General features: G+C 44.6%; 1 protein-coding gene across 6 annotated transcripts in view; it reads right to left on the bottom strand.

The window, feature by feature from the left end:
* The window catches only part of LOC114553116 (zinc finger protein 271), a 687,947-nt gene that overhangs the window by 30,424 nt on the left and 644,930 nt on the right, over positions 1-12,593 (bottom strand). The window lies entirely within an intron of this gene.

The following is a 12,593-nucleotide window of genomic DNA, read 5'->3' as shown; positions in this document are numbered from 1 at the left end:
CTTTGCACTGTATATGCAAAAGAGCTGTTCACTGACCAGAGGATAAATGTGACGATACTAAGCTTACAGCAGGGCTACTCAACTACACTGTTCTGGGGGACACGCTTTCAGAAGCCTAATACACAGTGAGGAGAAACAATAAAGAATGCAGACGTCACCGGCATGATGACGTCATGCACGTGCATATTAAGTGGCCATGCTGTTGGAGGAGCCGGTTTGTCTCCGGCAGCAGCTACATTTCCAAAGAAACTAATAAACAGTTAGACTACAAACCAACAGCTTTCATTTTAGCTTGTTGGTAAAACATGGCTATTAGAAGAGTAGTATGCTGTAGGCTAGTTGTGTAAAACATGGCTATTAGAAGAGTAGTATGCTGTAGGCTAGTTGTGTAAAACATGGCTATTAGCAGAGTAGCATGCTGTAGGCTAGTTGTGTAAAACATGGCTATTAGCAGAGTAGCACGCTGTAGGCTAGTTGTGTAAAACATGGCTATTAGCAGAGTAGTATGCTGTAGGCTAGTTGTGTAAAACATGGCTATTAGCAGAGTAGTATGCTGTAGGCTAGTTGTGTAAAACATGGCTATTAGCAGAGTAGCACGCTGTAGGCTAGTTGTGTAAAACATGGCTATTAGCAGAGTAGTATGCTGTAGGCTAGTTGTGTAAAACATGGCTATTAGCAGAGTAGCATGCTGTAGGCTAGTAGTGTAAAACAGCACGGTGGACGAGAGCAGCAGACGTTAGCTAGCTACCTTGTGTCGGGTTAGCCACTTCTTTAAGTTAAATTTAAAAGAAACATAAGTTTTAAAATTCCTAATGTGAGTAGGAATGAGGTTCCATTCACGAGCAGCCCTGACTGCAAAAGCTGTTTGGCCGAATACACTTTTCCTCAGGAGAAGAATGCATTCACCTCTTGCTGCACTCCTTGTGGGTCTGTAAGCATTTCGTACTGCGTTTACAAACTGGCTCAATACACGAGGAGCCAGTCCATGTAGAATTTTGTACATAAGACAAAGATCTGTATATCTAATCAAATTTTCGAAACTTAAAAAGGTTGTATTTTTTTTAAAACATGACAATGATGATAGTATATGGGTTTCCTATCAAGTACTTTAAGAGTTTTTTTTTTATATAAAGAGAGTAGTGGTTTGAGAGAAGTGTTGCTTGCTTGTGACCAGGTTGTCAAACAGTACGTGATATGGGATAAAATTGAATGCGTAAACATCATTGCAGCCCTTGTCGACACACAGCTGCAGATATGTCTAAAGTTTGCCAGGTTGAACTTAATGCGATTACAAACCTTCGTAATATGCGATTTAAATATTAAAATTGTTATCAAGGTATTTAAAATCTGAGACTATTTGAAGTCTCTCCCCTGATACGACTACATCCGGTTGTGCACAGCAACTTTTAGATTTACTAAAAAAAACATACAAACGGATGTATTCAGTTGAAGGCAGTTATGATTTAGCCATTCTGTTATCTTTTGCATTGAGTTTGTTAGCAGATCAGCAGCTTTAGCTGCACGGTCAGCATGTACAAAAATTACTGTGTCATCTACACTGGTACACTGGATGTTTTCTACAAAGATGATGTAGTAACATGTTTGCAGCTTAAAATGATCCCAAACTTTGTCGTTTTCTTTCGCCTGTCTCTTCTCTTAGACCCTCACTATTTTCGTCATCATTCATTTGTAATCTGGGCCGTCAGTTTTGTGCATAGACGGTATATAAATTGTGTTGTGTCCACACCAGCGTCAACCTGTTGTGAGCGCTATTCATAATTAGTGTTGACGAACTGACCGAAGAGCCGGTTAATTAACCCGACTCGTGTCACTGAGCCGGGAGAATCGAGTGCCATACGTCAATGAACCGACTCACTCCTGTTTTTTTCTTTTACTTCATTTGTGCAGTTGGCATTATATATATATATATATATATATATATATATATATGTCAATGGTTGGCCGTTGTGTAGCTGGTATTCTTCTGCTACTGTGTGTGTTGTAATCTAGCTCATTAGCGCCTCTGCTGGACTGGAGTGGTGGTGATAGAATCAATCAGGAAATGAGCAACTAATGCCTAGACCCTATGCCGAACGAGACCGAATGTAACCGTGCAACCTGCCGGCCCGCTCGACTCTAATGTAATCAAGCGGTGTCTTGGTTCTCGGCAAGTTTGAGTTATTAACCGAGCCTTGTTTCTGGTGCATCTTAGAGGATTGTGTTCATGGCAATTCACACATTATCGATGGGGAAGTACAGTACATCACATACAAATACACGTCATGTTATCTTGGTAGTTATGTTAAGTTAAATGTTAGAGAAGTGAATGTTGCTACGTGGTAGCTAGGCTAGGCTACCGAACGAGACCGTAAGGACCGTAACCGAGGGTACTGCATGAGTCTATATTCAAACGGGTGTCTAGGTTCTCAGCAAGTTTGAGTTATCAACCGATAGCAGAAGCCTTTATTTCTCGTGCATCTTAGATGATTGTGTACATACAAATTAATAGATTACATTATCGATGGATATCACATACAAATGCACGTCATGTTATCTTAGTAGTTATGTTAAGTTAAATGTTTGTTACGTGATAGGTAGGCTGTCACCAGGAGACTGTGCACCAGACTACTGAACAAGACCGTAACCGTGCCTAATGCATGAGTCTAATGCATGAGTCATGTAATCAAACGGGTGTCTAGGTTCTCTGCAAGTTTGAGTTATCAACCGATAGCAGAAGGCTTTATGTCTCGTGCATTTTAGAATTGTGTTCATGGAAATTCATATGCTACATTACCAAGGGGAAAGTATTAGGCCTATATCACATACAAATACACGTAATGTTATCTTGATAGATTGGTAAAGTTATCAGCCCCCCCCGCCGCCGAGGGCACCCGAACCGGTGACCGAATCTCGTAAAAGAGTCGGTTGTCCCATCACTAGTAATAATCCTCCATGCGGAAACACAGTGAGCCGTACAACCTTAATTACATTGATTTAGCTTTGAGGCAAAGAATTTTGTTTCAAGGATTTTTTGTAATCGAATTATTCAAGTTATTCGAGGAATCATTTGTCAAGAGTAGGTGTCAGCACAATAGATTACAATGAATTGAATGTAACTTCCTCACTAAATGCATCCCCACACTGCCAACTAATCCTTTGCCTCTGGTTCCATTTCTGAAAACCTGTGCCTCACAAAGGCCCCAAAAGAGCTGATGAGGCAGTGTGAGTGAGCTGGTGTCTTTTAAGGTGACTACTCTGAGAAAACATTTTCCCACATTGTTCACACCAGTACGGCTTCTCTCCAGTGTGAACGCGCTGGTGTTTTTTAAGGTCACTATTATCAGTAAAAGTCTTACCACATTGTTCACACCAGTATGGCTTCTCTCCAGTGTGAATGTGTTGATGTCTTTTGAGGGCACCAATAACAGAAAAAGTTCCCCCACATTGTTTACACCAGTATGGCTTCTCTCTAGTGTGAACACGCTGGTGAGATTTGAGGGTACCGCTCTGAGAAAATGTTTTACCACACAGATGACAGCTGTAAGGCTTCTCTCCAGTGTGAATGCGTTGATGTGATTCTAGGTTACCTCTCTGAGAAAAGGTTTTACCACATAGATCACAGCTGTAAGGCTTCTCTCCAGTGTGAATGCGTTGATGTATTATTAGGTCACTCGGTCGCTTGAAAGCTGCCCCACATTGATCACAGCTGTGTAGATTGTCTCCAGTGTGAACTCTCGGATGAATCTTTAAATAACCAGATGTTGTGAAGGATTTGTCACAGTGATGTTTGGGTCCTTCTCCTCCTCTCCGTTTCTTAAAGCAACAGACAAACAAACAAAGAGAGAGAGAGAGAGAGAGAGAGAGAGAGAGAGAGAGAGAGAGAGAGTTAGTGAACAACCTTCTTTAAACCCTGGACTTATTCTCACTCACAATTTTCACTCATCATAAAATGAAGAAAGAAAATATGTGCCGGTTGCAGACATGTTATAATGGAAGCAATAAGTTCAGAATATTCTAAAATCCAAGCAACTTTCCACCTTCAAATTATTGGCAATTTAAAAAGTAAAACATTTGAACACTCTTCAGTTTTACTTTCAGTTAGAAATTCCATGGTAACTTTAAAGTAACACAAACCTTTCATACATTCTGGGTATTTTTCATCCTTTAAATCCCAATACAACCTTCTGAAATACATACATTAATCAAAAGTGCGTAGCACATAGAAGTAGCTGCCATTACAAAGAATAGATATACATAAAAATACAAATAACAGCTAAAAACATACACATAGGCTACATACACAAAAAAAAGCAGAACACCAGGTTATTGCACACTTCTCAGGCCTATTAGAAATCGTACAATCTATTTAAAAATTTTGATGGAGACTGGTACGAATGAGTATTTAAAACGGTTCAATTTAGTTTTCGGGATTCTATACCTTCTGCCAAGAGCTCGTATTGCGTTTGAAGGATGTGGGACGGGATGTGGGACGGGTCCAACAAGACTCTCCGCGCCTGCCTAAGTACAGACTACTCATAGATGGACTGAAGGGAGAGCTTATCAGTCCTCCCCATCACCTTCATAGCAGTCTGTATCAGGCGCTGCAACTTTGATTTGGACTGTGTGGAGAGATTGCCGAACCACGCCGTCATCACATACCTGATAACACTCTCTATCACTGCCTGATAAAATAAAAACATGATGTTCTGGCTGACAGCAAACACTGCATAGAAAATACAGTCTTTGCTGTAAACGGGAACATACATAATCTACGTGGTCACTCCAGCTTAAAAGGTTACCCAGGTGGATGCCCAGATACCTATAAGAAATGACCTGTTTGATATCCTCCATATGAATGGACAAAGGGCTATGATCCCCCACCGACCAAGGGTCAAACACCATCTCCTAAGTTTATGGTGAGATGGTTCTTGTCACACCACAGAACAAATTTATTGACCTCTGTGAAGTACAGTGATGGATCGGAGTTCTGATGACAATTAGTGCAGTCATTAGTATAAAGGGTGAAAAGGACCGGTGAACTTACGCAACCCTGAGGTGCACCCGTACTGATGCATTTTGATTCAGAAAACGAGTCATTAATCCTAACATTTTGGGTTCTGTTAAAAAAAGAATAAAACGATTTAATAATAGAAGGATTAACATTCATCTGAGTCTTCTGCAAGAGCAGAAGAGGCCGTAATGTATTAAAAGCAGAACTGAAATCAATGAACAGAAGGCGTGCATAGGCTTTGGGATCCTCCAAGTGCTTAAGAGTTAGGTGGGTGATGCTATTAATTGCATAATCTGTACTCCTCCACTGCCTATAAGCAAACTAGAGTGGATCTAGTTCAGTGTTGACTTCAGATTTCAGTATAGATACCATGTATTTTTTGAAACATTTCATAACAACAGAGGTTAAAGCCACAGGTCTATAATCATTGTTTTCTGTAGGACAGGCTTTCTTTGGAATAAGAATAATGGTAGATTTTTTCCAGAGAGCAGGAACCAGATGGGAATCTACAGACCTCTGAAACACAGGACACCATGCAGGGGTTAGCTCTGCAGCACAGGTCTTGAGGAGAAAAGCAGAGATGCCATCCGGGGCTGCAGATTTCTTTTTACATACATGGCTGAAAAGTGACTGAATTTTGAAGGGATCAACTACTAACCTAGAACAGAGGTCAGTTGTAAATGACTGTAGTACATTATTACATTCCACAGAGTAGTCCTGTGTATCAAACCTCAAAAAGAAATCATTAAATTACTTTTCTGCTTTACTCTGCTCATCATATGTTATGAAGCCCTTTCTATGTGTTGTCATATTTGTAACAGATTTCATGGTGACCCAAAGTTTTTTTAGAGTTCGTAGAGGTAAAATTCTGTTCAATGACATCCCTATGTTTCCTTCTTGCATCCCTTAATAACTGATAAAGCTCCCTTTGAACTGATTTCAACCCCATCCTATCATGATTCCTAAAGGCCATTTTTTTCCAGTTGATACAGTCCTTTAACTCTCTGGTGATGTATGGCTTGTTGTTGATTGTAATAACTTTCTTGGTGGCCACACAATCCTCAGAGAATTTAATATAATCCGTAATAGTGTCAGTGGCCTCATCAATACCCAAACCATGGAAACTGAGCCCTTCAATGTCTCTATACTATCTTTAGACCATACAGTCACTGTCTTAGTTAGTGGTTTACTGCTCTTCAAAACAGTCTTATATGTAGGTATTAGACGGAGTGTATTATGGTCAGAGTTTGACAAAGGGGGCTTTGGACTGGCCCTGTAGTCTTATATTACCGTAACATTTGTCCAACACTCGGGTGCCGCACTTGACGTATTGTTTGAAACCAGGAAGGGAAAGTTCCAATTTACAGTAGTTAAAATCTCCAAGAATTAAAACCGTGGCTCCCGGAGTGCGTTACAGTTGGTGGTGGACACAGTCTGCAACAGGAGCTGCAGCTCGGGCCGCATTCCCGCTGGGTGGCACATACGCTGAGCAAATGAAGGTGAAAACAATGACTACACAACATTATCAGATCATTTGGAAAGAAAAAACTATTTACAAATTAGACTAAAAGATGACACAGATAGAGACGAAAATATTGCGACACTATGCAGCATCTGACACAATTTCAGGGTAGTTTTAGGGCTGCACGATATGAAGAAAATATGAAATATGCTGTAACAATGTTGAATTTCGCGATAATGATATAACTTGTGATAAATAAACAGATTTGAAATTGTAGCCTACTCAGTTCTGCTTTCAGTATTTTGCTAAAAAACAACAAATTGCTCGTTAAATTTTAAACAACTGACGAAAAAGTTTAGCCATGATGTGCTTTGTAAATTAAATCTCTTTAAAAAAATTTCTTGCCAAAAGTTAACGGTTCAGCAGATAAAATACCCATAATGCTATGTATGCTCCAGACAGAAAATGACATGTTATTATTAATCTCAACACTGTTTCCTCCTAACTCCTGTTAAATTACATAAGACTAGGAATATCTAAAGTAAAAAAAATCTTGTTTGTTAGCTTCTCCGTGAACCATCACCTTATCGTGGTGGAGAGGTTTGTGTGTCTCTGTGAACCTGAGGTCTGTGTTGTCTGGAGCTTTGTGCTCCTGGTAGGGTCTCCCAAGGCAAAGTGGTCTCAGGTGAGGGGCCAGACAAAGAATGGTTCAAAAACCCCAATGAAGAAGCAAGGTAGAGATGGAGTGACCCTGCCGGAGGAAGCCCGGGGCCCCGTCTGGAGCCAGGCCCAGGCGGCGGGGGCTCGTCGGGCGAGCGCCTGGTGGCGGGTTTGCCACGGAGCCCGCCGGGCACAGCCCGAACAAGCTACGTGGCTCCCATCTCTCCAGCCCATGGGCCCACCACCTGTGGGAGGAACCGTTGGGGTCGGGTGCGATGCCACATGGGTGGCAGTGAAGGTCAGGGGCCTCAACGGACCAGACCCGGGCGGCAGACGCTGGCTCTGGGGACGTGGGAACGTCACCTCTCTGTGGGGGAAGGAGCCGGAACTGGTGCGGGAGGTGGAGCGCTACCGGTTAGATCTGGTGGGGCTTACCTCACGCACAGTCTCGGTTCTGGAACCATACTCCTGGATAGGGGTTGGACTCTTTTCTTCTCGGAGTTGCCCAGGGTGTGAGGCGCCCGGGCGGGTGTGGGGATACTCACAAGCCCCGGCTGAGCGCCGCTGTGTTGGAGTTTACCCGGTGGGACGAGAGGGTCGCCTCCCCACGCCTGCGGGTTGTGGGGAAAACTCTGACTGTTGTTTGTGCATATGCACCAAACAGGAGTTCGGAGTATTCGGCCTTCTTGGAGACCTTGACTGGAGTCCTGCATGGGGCTCCAGTGGGGGACTCCATTGTTCTGCTGGGGACTTCAACGCACACGTGGGCAATGATGGAGACACCTGAGAGGCGTGATTGGGAGGAACGGCCTCCCTGATCTAAACCAGAGTGGTTGTTTGTTGTTGGACTTCTGTGCTAGTCATGGATTGTCTATAACGAACACCATGTTCGAACATAGGGATGCTCATAAGTGTACCTGGTACCAGAGCACCCTAGGCCGAAGGTCAATGATCGATTTCATAATCGTTTCATCTGATCTGAGGCCGTATGTTTTGGACACTCGGGTGAAGAGAGGGGCAGAGCTGTCAACCGATCACCATCTGGTGGTGAGTTGGGTCAGGGGGTGGGGGAAGACTCTGGACAGACCTGGTAAGCCCAAACCTGTAGTGCGGGTAAATTGGGAACGTCTGGAGGAGGCCCCTGTCCGACAGACTTTCAACTCACACCTCCGGCGGAGCTTTTCGTGCATCCCTGTGGAGTTGGGGGCATTGAACCCGAGTGGACAATGTTCAAAGTTTCCATTGCTGAAGCTGCGGCGAGGAGCTGTGGTCTTAGGATCTTAGGTTCCTCAAGGGGCGGTAACCCACGAACACCGTGGTGGACACCAGTGGTCAGGGAAGCCGTCCGACTGAAGAAGGAGTCCTTCCGGGATATGTTATCTCGGAGGACTCCGGAGGCAGTTGCAGGGCACCGAAGGGCCGAAGGGCTGCAGCCTCTGCCGTGAAAGAGGCAAAGCAGCGGGTGTGGGAGAAGTTTGGAGAAGACATGGAGAAGGACTTTCGGTCGGCACCAAAGTGTTTCTGGAAAACTGTTCGCCACCTCAGGAGGGGGAAGGGGAACCATCCAAGCTGTGTACAGTAAGGATGGGACACTGTTGACCTCCACTGAGGAGGTAATAGGGCGGTGGAGGGAGCACTTTGAGGAACTCCTGAATCCGACTAATACGCCCTCTATGTTAGAGGCAGAGCTGGAGGATAACGGGGGATTGTCGTCGATTTCCCAGGCGGAAGTCACTGATGTAGTCAAACAACTACACAGTGGCAAAGCCCCGGGATTGATGAGATCCGTCCAGAAATGCTCAAGGCTCTGGGTGTGGAGGGGCTGTCCTGGTTGACACGCCTCTTCAACATTGCGTGGAAGTCTGGGACGGTGCTAAAGGAGTGGCAGACTGGGGTGGTGGTTCCTCTTTTTAAAAAGGGGGACCAGAGGGTGTGTGCCAATTATAGGGGTATCACACTTCTCAGCCTCCCTGGTAAAGTCTACTCCAAGGTGCTGGAAAGGAGGGGTTCGGCCGATAGTCGAACCTCGGGTTGAGGAGGAACAATGCGGATTCCGCCCTGGTCGTGGAACAACGGACCAGCTCTCCACTCGCAAGGATCCTGGAGGGAGCCTGGGAGTATGCCCAACCGGTCTACATGTGTTTTGTGGATTTGGAGAAGGCGTATGACCGGGTCCCCGGGAGATACTGTGGGAGGTGCTGCGGGAGTATGGGGTGAGGGGTCTCTACTCAGGGCCATCCAATCTCTGTATGACCAAAGTGAGAGCTGTGTCCGGGTTCTCGGTAGTAAGTCGGACTCGTTTCAGGTGAGGGTTGGCCTCCGCCAGGGCTGCGCTTTGTCACCAATCCTGTTTGTAATATTTATGGACAGGATATCGAGGCGTAGTCGGGGTGGGGAGGGGTTGCAGTTTGGTGGGCTGGGGATCTCATCGCTGCTCTTTGCAGATGATGTGGTCCTGATGGCATCATCGGCCTGCGACCTTCAGCACTCACTGGATCGGTTCGCAACCGAGTGTGAAGCGGTTGGGATGAGGATCAGCACCTCTAAATCGGAGGCCATGGTTCTCAGCAGGAAACCGATGGAATGCCTTCTCCAGGTAGGGAATGAGTCCTTACCCCAAGTGAAGGAGTTCAAGTACCTTGGGGTTTTGTTCGCGAGTGAGGGGACAATGGAGCGGGAGATTGGTCGGAGAATCGGCGCAGCGGGGTGCGGTATTGCATTCAATCTATCGCACCGTTGTGACGAAAAGAGAGCTGAGCCAGAAGGCAAAGCTCTCGATCTACCGGTCAGTTTTCGTTCCTACCCTCACCTATGGTCATGAAGGCTGGGTCATGACCGAAAGAACGAGATCCAGGGTACAAGCGGCGAAATGGGTTTCCTCAGGAGGGTGGCTGGCGTCTCCCTTAGAGATAGGGTGAGAAGCTCAGTCATCCGTGAGGAGCTCGGAGAGAGCCGCTGCTCCTTTGCGTCGAAAGGAGCCAGTTGAGGTGGTTCGGGCATCTGGTAAGGATGCCCCTGGGCGCCTCCCTAGGGAGGTGTTCCAGGCACGCCCAGCTGGGAGGAGGCCTCGGGAAGACCCAGGACTAGGTGGAGGATTATATCTCCAACCTGGCCTGGGAACGCTCGGGATCCCCCAGTCGGAGCTGGTTAATGTTGCTCGGGAAAGGGAAGTTTGGGGTCCCCTGCTGGAGCTGCTCCCCCCGCGACCCGACACCGGATAAGCGGACGAAGATGGATGGATGGATGGTTTGTTAGATCTTTGTTCATTTTTTGTGTATTAATCCATGTTTTGGGGTTCCTAAACATAGCCTACTGTTCTGTACTTGTACTATACATGTCCTGTTGCACTCATTAAGTTCTCTTCTGAGCAGATTTCTGTCATTCAAACAACTCTGAGTTGTAGTTTAAAACTTTTACAGCCAATTTAATAAAATTAAGAGTTTTAGTTGGGCTCGGGTCCATGAATACAGTTAATGGATACAGGCACGGAGAACTGAAGGCTTGGTTAGCAACAATTAGCTCTGATTAGCAGTTAGCTCCGTTTAGCTAGCTCCGTTATAAAAGACATGAAGTGGAGGAGCCTGCTGTGGAGAGGGGTAACAACCAGACTGATAAATGATGTTCAGGGAACTTTCACAGCAGCGTGGCGCTGTTGTTTCTACAGTTTTATTAGTACAGTTAATCCCATTGCAAGACCACCAGCAGTATGCTACTACTAACATAACAATAGCCTCTCTGAGCAATTGCAACGTTTGTGCGGTCATGCATGCGGCACACAACTTTGCGAGGGGGAGGGGCTGGAGGCAGCTGTTCTGTGTCCACTGTAAAAAAAAAAAAAAAAAAAAAAAAAAATCACCGTTTGTTGGAAAGAAAATTTAATTAGGATTTTATCTATCTGGGCGGGTCTCAATTTACCTGGGCGGTGCGCCCAAGTAGAACCAATGTATGGGAAACTCATACTGAGGAGGAGAGACTAGGTCAAGTTAGGCTTAGGAGGAGTGACTAGGTTGAGTCAGGCTGAGGCTGACTAGGTGCAGACCTGCCAAACTTGAAGAAATGTTATGAGTACAACCCCCCTAGATTATAATACATTTGTATTATGTTCCCGGCTTTCCTCAACAGACCGCAATGTCAATCACAGATTTACTGATGCTAAAATGGAGAATATGGATTATTCATACTTTATACAGAGTGAGCAGCAGCTTCTTGTGGAAGTATGATAACGTGAAACACATTGTTTGTAAAGAAGAAACACAGCCGCTGTAATGAAACAGCGAGAGAAAATGTGGCAGACGATGACGGACCAACTGTATAAGCAGCCTAAAAATATCCATTAACTGACCACTGCTCTGAACTGAAACCAACATAAATCATACCATTCAAGGATTAGGCTACAAATCATTTGTAGAAATTGACAATTGGAGCTAGGGCTGCACAATATACTGTATTGTAAACATTGCATTAACTTGAAACCGGTAAACGTTGTGGTGCATTCAAAGTTATTGTAAAATACCCTTTTTTGTCATTTAACAGCAACTTATTGGTGAAATAAGTTATTATTCTTATGTTATTATTAGGGCTGTCAGCATTACCGCGTCAATCGTGATGCGATTAAGGGCTGAGCATAACGTGTTCATTTTTTTTTTTAAATCGCATGCCGCCATGTATAAATGTATTTTACACTTCACTCGGCTTTGTGTCATGCCTAAAAGGCTACTATTTCGACCCTTTGCTGCACTTTCACTTATCATCAAGCTGCCATACTTCCTTGTAACCCATCCTGCTGCTGCAGGCATGATGGAGAAATATTCCAGAACTCCTCGACGGCTCAGTAGACAAGTCGAAAGCCACATGCACATTGTGTAAAGCCAAATTAAAATATCACCGAAACACGTCAAGCTTGAGCTACCACCTACGAGCTAAGCATAGTACAGTTAATATGACTCAGATTGATGCTAGTGGGCTCAGGCAAAGCACTATTTGGGAGTATGCTACTCGCCGACCTGTTGATGAAACCGAATCCAAAAATTGCTTTCCATTGTTAATATGTACTTAAAAACAGTTCTGAAATGCAAAATAATAGAATTTTAATCATGTGATAAAACATATGAATAATTCAGCGATTAAAATTTGTTATCAGTTGACAGCCCTTGTTATCACTACATTTTTAATAAATAATTTAAATTCCTCCCTCTTCTGCGCTGTATTAATATTCATTAATATTGAGATTAGATTTCTGGGACTCTTCAGTCTGGAGTAACCTCTTTCCTTGGCTTACCTCCTCCTCCTCCTTCCTCTTGCTCCCTCTCTCCTCTGAGTCTACCGAGGCCTCACTGACAACTTTCCTCTTGCCCTGCTTCTCCTTCCCCTTGTGTTTCTGCAGGTACTCGGCGATAAGGTCAAGGTCCAGGTTGTCTTGCGGCTCCCATGTGTTATCCTCACTGGAAAGGTGAGTGCAGA

The sequence above is a fragment of the Perca flavescens genome, chromosome 3, assembly GCF_004354835.1.
Source record: "Perca flavescens isolate YP-PL-M2 chromosome 3, PFLA_1.0, whole genome shotgun sequence".
NCBI lineage: Eukaryota > Metazoa > Chordata > Actinopteri > Perciformes > Percidae > Perca > Perca flavescens.
Note: the sequence above shows the minus strand (reverse complement) of the source record. Positions and strands in the feature narration are given on the sequence as shown.